Source organism: Zootoca vivipara, chromosome 2 (genome assembly GCF_963506605.1).
Source record: "Zootoca vivipara chromosome 2, rZooViv1.1, whole genome shotgun sequence".
Lineage (NCBI taxonomy): Eukaryota > Metazoa > Chordata > Lepidosauria > Squamata > Lacertidae > Zootoca > Zootoca vivipara.
This window is the reverse complement of record NC_083277.1, coordinates 86,315,912-86,325,626: the sequence shown is the minus strand read 5'-3', so window position 1 is coordinate 86,325,626 and position 9,715 is coordinate 86,315,912.

Genomic DNA, 9,715 nt, shown 5'->3' with positions numbered 1-9,715 from the left:
AGCAGAAAGGTGTTTCAGGGGTGCAGGCCAGGCCACATGACACACACAGTTCTGACTTCCAAGACCTTGCCTCCAAGCATCTGCCGCCTGAGGCAGTTTCCTCCCTCTGCCTGATGGTAGGACCAGCCATGTCAGTTTGTTAAGAAAATCACTGACTCTACTGCTTGCTTAGGCTAGCAGGAGCCTGAGTGATTACACACATGTGCTTGGATAACAGCCAGCGCCAAAGTTGTCCCCTCTTCAGAGCTGATGTTTTCCCTGATAAAGGGAGAAGCTTTTCAAAGGCTAGAGAAAGCTCTCGGAGACAGGGCAACTCTTACTACTCCCGCTGGGACTATGAACTCTCAATAAATTACCCTCTGAATGTTTTTTGATGTCAGCTTTACCTCAAGGCCCTACCACAGCTGTGGCTAGCTTATAATAAAGTAACTTTGTAAGGAGCCGGATCTCCTGAGATACTGCCAGGGGTGGGGGTGGGGGTGGGGGGATCTACTGAAACCATGCAGTACAATGGACAGGAAGCAGGGCCTATTTTTCTGACCGTGCAAGTCCCTGGTTCTTAGGGAATTATGGTTGAAACAAACATGTTTATTATTATTGTTATTATTATTATTATTAAATTAAATTTCTATACCGCCCTTCATCTGAAGTTCACAGGTCAGTTTACATTGTGTGGCAATACCCGAGGCCTCCCTGGAAGAAATAAAGACACAAGACACATAGCTTAAGGTTAATGGGTCTAAAAGGCCACAACTTTATTGATTACGGAAGTAGGGAGGTATTGGCATAGGCATTGGATCTAACCGACTATATCTGACTCCATCCCGCTCTGCTGGCAGTCTGTGAAGGGTTAACCACCGTTGGATGGGTCCTGCGATGCACATCAACTAGGTACCCATCCTGGGGCCACCACTAGGGGGCGTGCCCTCTGGCCCTCACCTACCATGGTTTCGGACTTGGCAACGCCCCTGGACTCCTTAAGGGAGTACCCTTCCGCATTTTGGGGGAGGTGATGGCAGCAACCTCCCCCCCCACACCTGGACCTTCTAGAGATAATCCAATGCCTACCGCCAAAACCAAAGTTGTGACGATTTGCCACGAGGTAGGCGAAAACCACCTGGCCTGAGCCAATTTGCCAGGTGGGAAAATTCCTACCAGGCCCCTCAGCAGCGACCGACTTGAGTCCGTAGGCAACGTCAAGAAGGAAATCCTGCCTGAACGGGGGAGGTGGGTGGGAGAAACGTGTGAGCTGGGTCCGAGGAAAGAGGCCGATCTCCTGCCGTGGACTCACCTATATCGGTAAGCCACGCCCTCCCGGTGCGCCCCGATTGGACGCACCGCAGGCGTGCCGCAGCAGGGAACCGACCAATGGGGCTGGGGGGGAATGCTAACCATTCCCCCACCCCCACGTGAAGGCCTCATGAGCCCACAATATCTCCTCCCCCTGAGTTGGGAAGAGATCATATGGAAACACAAAAATACATACAGGCAACTCCCCATTTGCACGGGGGTGATGTTCTGAGGTACCACGCATTTAAGTGAAATCATGTACGTTGGGAACACCATTGAAAAAGCCAGTGAACACCCTCTAAACATCTGGAAAGCCTTGAGAAACCCTTTAAAAAATCCATCAAACTCCACCACAATCACTCCCTCCAAACCTCCATGCTCAAACTCCAACTCTCCACAAGCCTCAAAGGTCAGTGCAAAGGCTCCTAGGTTTGCACTTGCAAAGGCTCACGGGACAGCTAGATGCTAATTTTGCATCATTTTTGCCATTTTCATGCTCTTTTGGGGCCATTTTTGCCCTTTTTTGTGCCACTTCCAGGTTTGTTGCAATACGTGCGCCGTTGTGTGTGCCTTGAACGTGCATAAATGGGGAATTTCCTGTACCATCATAACAAATATAAACAATAACCCCATCCACAGTTTAAAAGGACACAGATTGTTTCATTTGTCAAAGGCCTGGGAGAAGAGGAATGTTTTTGTCTAGTTACTAAAGATATGTAATGAGGGCATCAGGCGAGTATCTGTGGGGACTCTACAATCATCTTTTACTTGTGCTATTTTATAATTATACAAAAAGTTCATTATAATTTCTGGCTAGTCTCTATAAACAGAATGAGCAATAATACCCTCTCTTCGATGATTTTTTTTAAAAAAAAAATCACACACAATTGGTGTGAGCATGTGTGTGCGCATGTGTACACCTATGCCTGTTTAAGAAGCTGGCTATGAAAATAATGGAGCAAGCCTTTCATTACCTAACTGAAATTTCAGACATTTGTTAAAAGCCAGACATACCCTAGACTTTCCTGGAGCGTGCCACAGTCACCAAGTGTAGCTGAGGTGTTCATGAAATAAAGTCTCCCCAGTGCCCTGCCCTTGGTTTTGTGTATCCCCAAATGTGATGAAACAATACTGACACCTTACCAATTTATTTAGGGTTTGTAGATCCAATTGTTTTATTGCTTTTTTCCTTATCTCTCTGGAAGCTCTGTATCAACACCAGAACAAGCTAACAAATGGCTCAGTGCTTCCAGCTGTGATGATCATATTCTCTGCTCAATCAGTTGGAAAGAGCCAAGGACCAACCCCAGTTCTTTTTAAAACCACCAAATGTGCTTTAAAACTTGATGGATCTTAGAGACACCTGCGTTATTAGCCCCTTGTTAGTACACACAGAGTGGTGGGAAACCCAGGACTCAGTTTTTTTGCCAAGGGTCATATGAACTTTTGTTTCACTTTTGGTTCATGTAACTTTGCTCTGCATGCCCACCTCGAATTTTGCTAGAGTGGATCCCAACATGCAACATAAAATGAGCAATCTAAACTCAGCCTGGCTTTGGGCCAGACATCTTATAAACTGCAACGTTGTAAGAAAGGAGGAGAGAATTGAAACATATTTTTAAGGAAGGAGACTGCATAGATTTGTAGATTCTCACCCACTGGAGTCCAGAAGACAGTCTGATGTGATGCCTAATTCTGGCATAAACTCAGAACTCTTTATCTAAGGGTCAGGTCTAGACAAATGTCTTTTTCCAGAGCTATTAGAATGAGCACATTTGCAATGTACCAAACCAAAATCATAGTTGCAGTGCTTTTAAAATTTGCAACTACTTTGTGAAGTTATACAAACCTATAGGAACAACCTGGGACCTGGGAGACTACTGAATAAAGAACTAAAAGTAACAGTTCTGTGAATTCACTTATCATTTCGCTACCCCATGGCCCTGTGGAAAACTATCGCCAGCTCTCAGCTGTACTTTGTGATGCAAAGGGTTAACTTCAGCAAAAAGACCAAAGGGGCATTGCTTATTGCCACCACACAATCCCTTGACTAAAATTAGGCAGGCATCATCCTGCAAGGTGTCGGCCTCATGGTGGGAGGCACAGCAATCCATCATCTACCACACACAGAGAGAACTTGGCAGGGAAAGGGAAGAGTTAAAGTCTCCCTTTCTCCAACAGGTGAGTAAGGCAACCAGCAAAAGATATCTTTAAAGAAAAATAAAGGCCATCAATGCTATTAATAAAGTATGACACCAATATCAAATATTAAAACAAAGCATGAAATTGAAAGAGATGAGATGAGTTGGCTCTCAGATGTTGTAATGTCCAAAGCTGGATTTCTACAAGCCCAGACTCCAAGGCTAGTCCCCATCAGGAATGCAGAGTGGCTGTTGCCTCCTTCAGGATGCCGAATTTATTGGAAGAGGATGTGTGTTCTGTCTCAAAGGTGGACGTGCCTTGTTCAGGCCACAGGAGAGAGAAGAGCTCCCTGTTTCATTTGTGGAGCCAGGCACCTGGTTAGGTTTACATAGGGCTCATTAAACATTCAAAATGTGTGTCCAGCTCATGGCCACCCCGATTGTTGTTGACAGGTGTTTCCCTGGAGACAGTTTCATTCTTCGTGGACACAAGCTCGGTGTGTGTAGCTAGAAGAGATCAGTGAACAAGAAGAACAAGTCAAATGCTTATCAGGCTTCTCATTTCTCAACGCTTTTCATTGTTGCATTGCTTTACTAAATCTTCATTCCCTGTGCACATGGAAATGGAAATGTTCCCCTTTCCTCCAGTGGGAACTGGAGGAGCTCAGAAAATGCTGGGAATTTGCAATAAGCGAGGATAAGATAAGAATTCCTCACAGAGGTTGCATAGAGACTGAGGAATGTGATGTACGGCATAAGTGTTTATGTTAAGTCAACTGTATAAACCAACCTTTATAGAGGCATCTGCCCAGGAGAGGAAAGATTATATAATGGAGTAAGTTTAGTATAATATTTAAACCTTCTCCTCCCAAGTAGCCTGGTGGTCACTTTCATGGTGGTTCTGCATCTCCTGACTGGCTTGCCGTTGCCTCTGCTCCTGTAGTTGTGGGGAAGATGAGAAGGGCTCTGAAGGCCAACCAGGAACTTAGGTAGCATCCAGTCCCAGGGTAGAGACATCTATATATATGGTAGTTGAGTCTTCAGAGTCATTGTCACTGTGAAGTTCTACTGGATGGTCCTGTTCCCTTTGCTCTACCTCTTCCAGGTTCAAGATCTGGGCAGGGCTAAATGCTGACATAGGCTAAGTAGGCTGAAGTCTGGGGCCTCTAATTCTAGGGGGCCTTGTCAGCCTGCCCGCTCCCCAGCAGGCAAACTCCCCTCTTCCAAAATTGCAAACCCAAGACTTCATGTAAGGGCAGGGCATCTCAGGCCCAGCAACTATGAGACTCAGAGCTAGCCAGTGGGGCCCAATTTGAAGCAGTGGGGCCAAACTTGAGGGTTGTTTTTTTTTTCTAGGGCCCCAGTTCACAGCCAAAGTCTGAAAAATCTTATAGATATAAATAAAATCCATCTAGATTGCCCTGGTGCGGGGCCCCCCTTAGGAGCGGCCCGCGGGGGCCCAATTGCTCCAATTGCCTTAAGGTCAGCCCTGATGAGACTGTGGCAGGGGTTGGACTGACAAGCCCTGCACCTTCTAGGTCCCTGGTGTCACCATTTAGAGTACAGTGGTGCCTCGCTAGACGAATTTAATTCATTCCACGGGTCTATTCTTATAACGAAAAATTTGTCTAGCGAATCCCATAGGAATGCATTGAATTTTTTTGAATTTTTTTTCTGCCCATAGGAACGCATTAATTGAATTTCAATGCATTCCTATGGGAAACCGTGATTCGCTAGACAAATTTTTCGTAAAACGAATTCATCTAGCGAGGCAACCTCCACTAGAAAAATCCTTTCTTTAAGCGAAAATTTTGTCTTACGGGGCGTTTGTTAAACGAGGCACCACTGTACAGACTCAAGGACTTGTTATAGAAATAAAGGGGGGGCACTTATTTTGTCACCTCCTCCCCCCACCAAACCCCGAGGCAATGAGCTCAGCCACCTTTTATTCACAGTCGCATAACGCTACACTACAACATGGCCATAAACCTGTATGTATACACCCCTCACCCTTGCTTTTTCCTGTAAGACCAATTGCAGTCATTAACAGTCATCAACAGGTTTACCACACCTATCAGCTGATCATCCATTCCCACCACCCTTCTGAGTAATACCCCTCCCCACCCTCTGACTATACATAAGGGTCTGGTGACTTCTGTTTCAAGTGTATCTGAAGAAGTGTGTATCTGAAGAAGTGAAGAAGTGTGCATGTACACGAAAGCTCACACCAATGACAAACTTAGTAGGTCTCTAAGGTGCTTCTGGAAGGAATTTTTTAATTTTGTTTTGTATACACCCAATACGTACCAATGGAGATTTACGTTACTGCTTTATGAAGGAACACTGTGTTTTATGAATGGACTCTGTATTTTTGGAATTACCTAAGAGCCACCAATTGGGAGCTCTAGAATCTGACAGCTAACCAATTGGGTATTACCAAACAGCGACCCCTATTGCTGAAAGCAGGTAACAGCAGGGAATGCTTCAGCTCAGCCTTTGCACTGTTGACTGAACACCCCCTGCTGTGCAGATAATGGAGAAAGCTTGTAAATTGTATCCCTTCTGGCATCCCGGCCAACTCTATTATGCTGGTGTAAACCCTGGTGCACCAGAAGCCCAGAAGAGCAGCAAATAAAACCTGCTCATACATCAGCAACTGATAAGACTTGTCAACCAGTGCTTCCAAAGTCTTCCTAAATTATAAAGCTCCAAAATACAGGCCAAAAGAGAGCAGGTCTGCGAAGAGCGACCCAATTTGAATAATAGAATGCCTGGTATCTGGTGGGCAATGTCCTCCTTTATTTTCACACTGTGGCTGCAGACCAAATCACCAGTCAAGAGATCTATGAGATTCAGGTGAGGGTCATATGCCTTTTCAATCCCAGCAGGTATATAACAGGAAGACCTGGCCTGTGGCCTGCCCAGGCATTTAACAATAACATCTTATGTCCTTTAGAGAAGAAATTGTGAATTGCAGAATTTTAAATACCTGTCATCATCTTTGGCTTCACTCAGTTGTGTTTATAATACTCTTCCATTTTCTTCCAGTTGTGAGGGTTGGGGATGGGGAGGGGCCTCACAAGTGGAGTAGCCTAGGGCCTCTCTTCATCTAAATGTGACTTTGCTTGTGATGTTACTGTAGCACAAATTAAGCTAATGCGGATGGTGGGGCAACACTTTGCTATGAGGATGGTTCACTGATTTGCCATTGCAAACAATGACTTTTGAGAAATTAGAATTACCACAAATATGGTGCCCTTCCCTCCTCCATACCCATATAACCTAGTGAAAGCATACCCTGTGATAGTACTGTCTTTTACCCACACACATATGTAGGCCTCATCAGCCAATATATTTAAAGCAGTATCATACCACTTTAAACAACCATGGCTTTCCCAAGCAATCCTGAGAAATGTAGCTTGTTAAGGATGTTGAGAGTCATTGGGAAGCACCTATTCAGAGCTACAGTTCCCAGAGTGGTTTAACCACCAATCTATCTCCCTCGGCGGCATAGCTAGCCGCCTGGCCACCCGGGGCGGCAAACCCGAAGGCACGATGCATGTGTCGCGACGCACTGCACATGCGTGCACAGGAGGAATACGGCACAGCAAACCCCTTCTCCTCGATGGCGGTGATGCAAGCGAGATTGCCTCACTCCGCAGCTTGCTCGCGGGGTTTGCCGCGTCACTGCGTCGTATGCCTCCTGTCCAGCCTGCTGCCCCCCTCCCAGCCTGCCGCCCGAGGCGGCACGCCCCCTGCCCCCCCATTACTACGCCACTGATCTCCGTAAGGCACTATGGGAACAATAGCTCTGAGAATGTTTTAAGGCATGTTTGAACATGTCATGGAGTTCTGCACTATACATTTAAAGCAGTATATTACCACTTTCAACAGTCATGACTTTTCCTCAAGAATACTGGGCATTATAGTTTGTTAAAGGTGCTGAGAGCTCTTAGGAGACTCTCTTTTTCTGTAACTCTTTTTCTGACTGAGAAACTGAGAAAGGAGTTTGGTTACTTATAGGCTTGACTGGTTCTCTGCTCTCCAGTGTGCAAGCCATCAACTCACACACCATATAGATAGGCTCCCTTACACTGTATGTTGGCACTTGGAGACCCTTTGTTGGAGAATTAGGGTTAAAACCATCTATAAATTAGCCACTGGCTAATGGAGCTCATACTTGTGGCTTTCCTGAACTCTTTTTTTTCTCCAGGCAACATCCTGAACCAGGTTATAACCTATATTTAGAGCTGATTTTGGTCAGGAGATTGGAATTAATAACTTTCCTTCCTGTAAAGAAAACAATCATGGGGATATTTAGAAATTTCCCCCTTCCGTGGCCTCCGCTAGAAAGGCATTTATTCTGACCATGAAATAATACAAATTAACTTGTTAGCACAGTATTTACCAAATAGGCCCTACACTCTGTGAGGTCTGACAAGAGGTTCAAACAAGTTCCCCTAAAATTTATGAAACTCAAGGGACCTTTATTTTAATGCTTTGAGTAAGTGCCTGCAATTGGCGTGTGCGCCTGCCTTCCATAATGTCAGCGTCTCCTGGCTCCATTCACCCATTTTCAAAAACTAAGAGCAGCTCTCGAGTATTGCTCATTTTCTTTCCTTCTCCACAGAAGACGTGGAGCCATCATCTCGAAGATACAGTGAAGCTAACAGGCTACATGACTTGATGTGCAAGAGCAAAATAATTTCTTTCCTGCTGTCAGCTGTTGGATACATTCATTTTCCCCCCACCCAACCCCAAATATGCTTGTTTAAATGTGGAACCACAAACATCAGTCCTCCCCACCCACCTACCAGTCTCTTAAAGCAATATGCAGCCTGAGAGATAAGGGGCTTAATATATATAGGCTGCCCTTTCTTACTTGTCCGTGGTCCATCAACAAACAACCACTTCCTCCTTGGGTTACCGCTTCCTGCCATTATAGGGCAGGGTGTGCCCTTCCTTCGTTCCATCTACCTGCCTGACTCCTGCTCCCAGACCAAACACAAACATCTGACTAGAGACTGGACAATGGAAGGCAATTTCAAGGAATGACATGCATTTAATGTCCTTCATCCTCCCCTTTTGAGGGTTGCGCTGCACCGTTCTCTCCAGAAACTTTTGCTCATCTGACATTCTGCCGTTGATCTACAGTGATTCTGCCAAGACTCCATGACCTGGTTCAGTGTGCATATGTGGACATCTTGTAACACATGCAAGTACAGTATTAGAAACTGAATGTATTTGCCCCAGAAGTTCTTTGGCTCACAATGTTAAAGGAGATTGTGAATGTGCATGATCAGCCTTCATTAGACCAGATATTCCAACATTCTTATTGATAACTTTGGAGCTACAGGTCACAGTCCCTTGGTAGGGACTTGCACAAAAGTTATTTTAATGATAACCCATTATTTTAACTGGAAACACATATTGATTGCTGTAACCTGCATGATTAGACCTTTTGTTTTCTGCTTGGGTCAATGATTCCTTGAAAGAGTTTACATTGCTGTAACTTCCCCATCCATATTTAAAACCCACTCTGGTTTCCAGGTGTGTGTTTTTGTTCATTTAGTTGACAGGGAGGACACTGAAATTCAAAGTATGGTAGTTCTCCACCCTGGGTGGTGGTGGTGGTTGGGTACAGGTCAAGTGAAACCAAAGGACATGTCCCAGGGTGCAATAGGATGCACACACAAAGCCCATCAAGACACACACAATTAGATCTGACTGGATAGGGCTGCAGAAGTCTATAAAGAAAGGTTGACAGCAGTGTATCTGTGAGTGTTAGCATTCAGGGAGGCCCACTGTAAACAAGCAAGATGGAACTGCACTGTAGCTGTTAAGAATCCCCTAATTTTCTGCAGATGTACATTAACAGTACCCATTATGTTCATCTTCTGTCTACACAGCATTCCCTGAATGAACAGCTCGAGAGATGAGACAGATGTTACTGTAAGCGGGGAGGGAAGAGAATATATTGGGTGTGATTATGTCAGGCCTTGGGCAGGGGGGGAACATGTTGAATGTTCTTTGAACTATGGGGTCCTTCTGCTACTGACCTTAGATCTGTCCAAAAGAGGCACTCCAAGTCCATATTAATTCTAAGAGGGTTTCATTTTTTACAGCCCACAAGCCCTAGAGACTGATGCCTTCTCTCAGTCTTAGATCAGGATCAAAGAAAGTTCAGGTTAAGTCAAATGTCCACCACTGTCAAGCTGTCCCGTTCCCCCACCCACCTGGTTGCTGTTAAGATGCTTAATGTTTTTTCAGTCAGTTCAGATTTT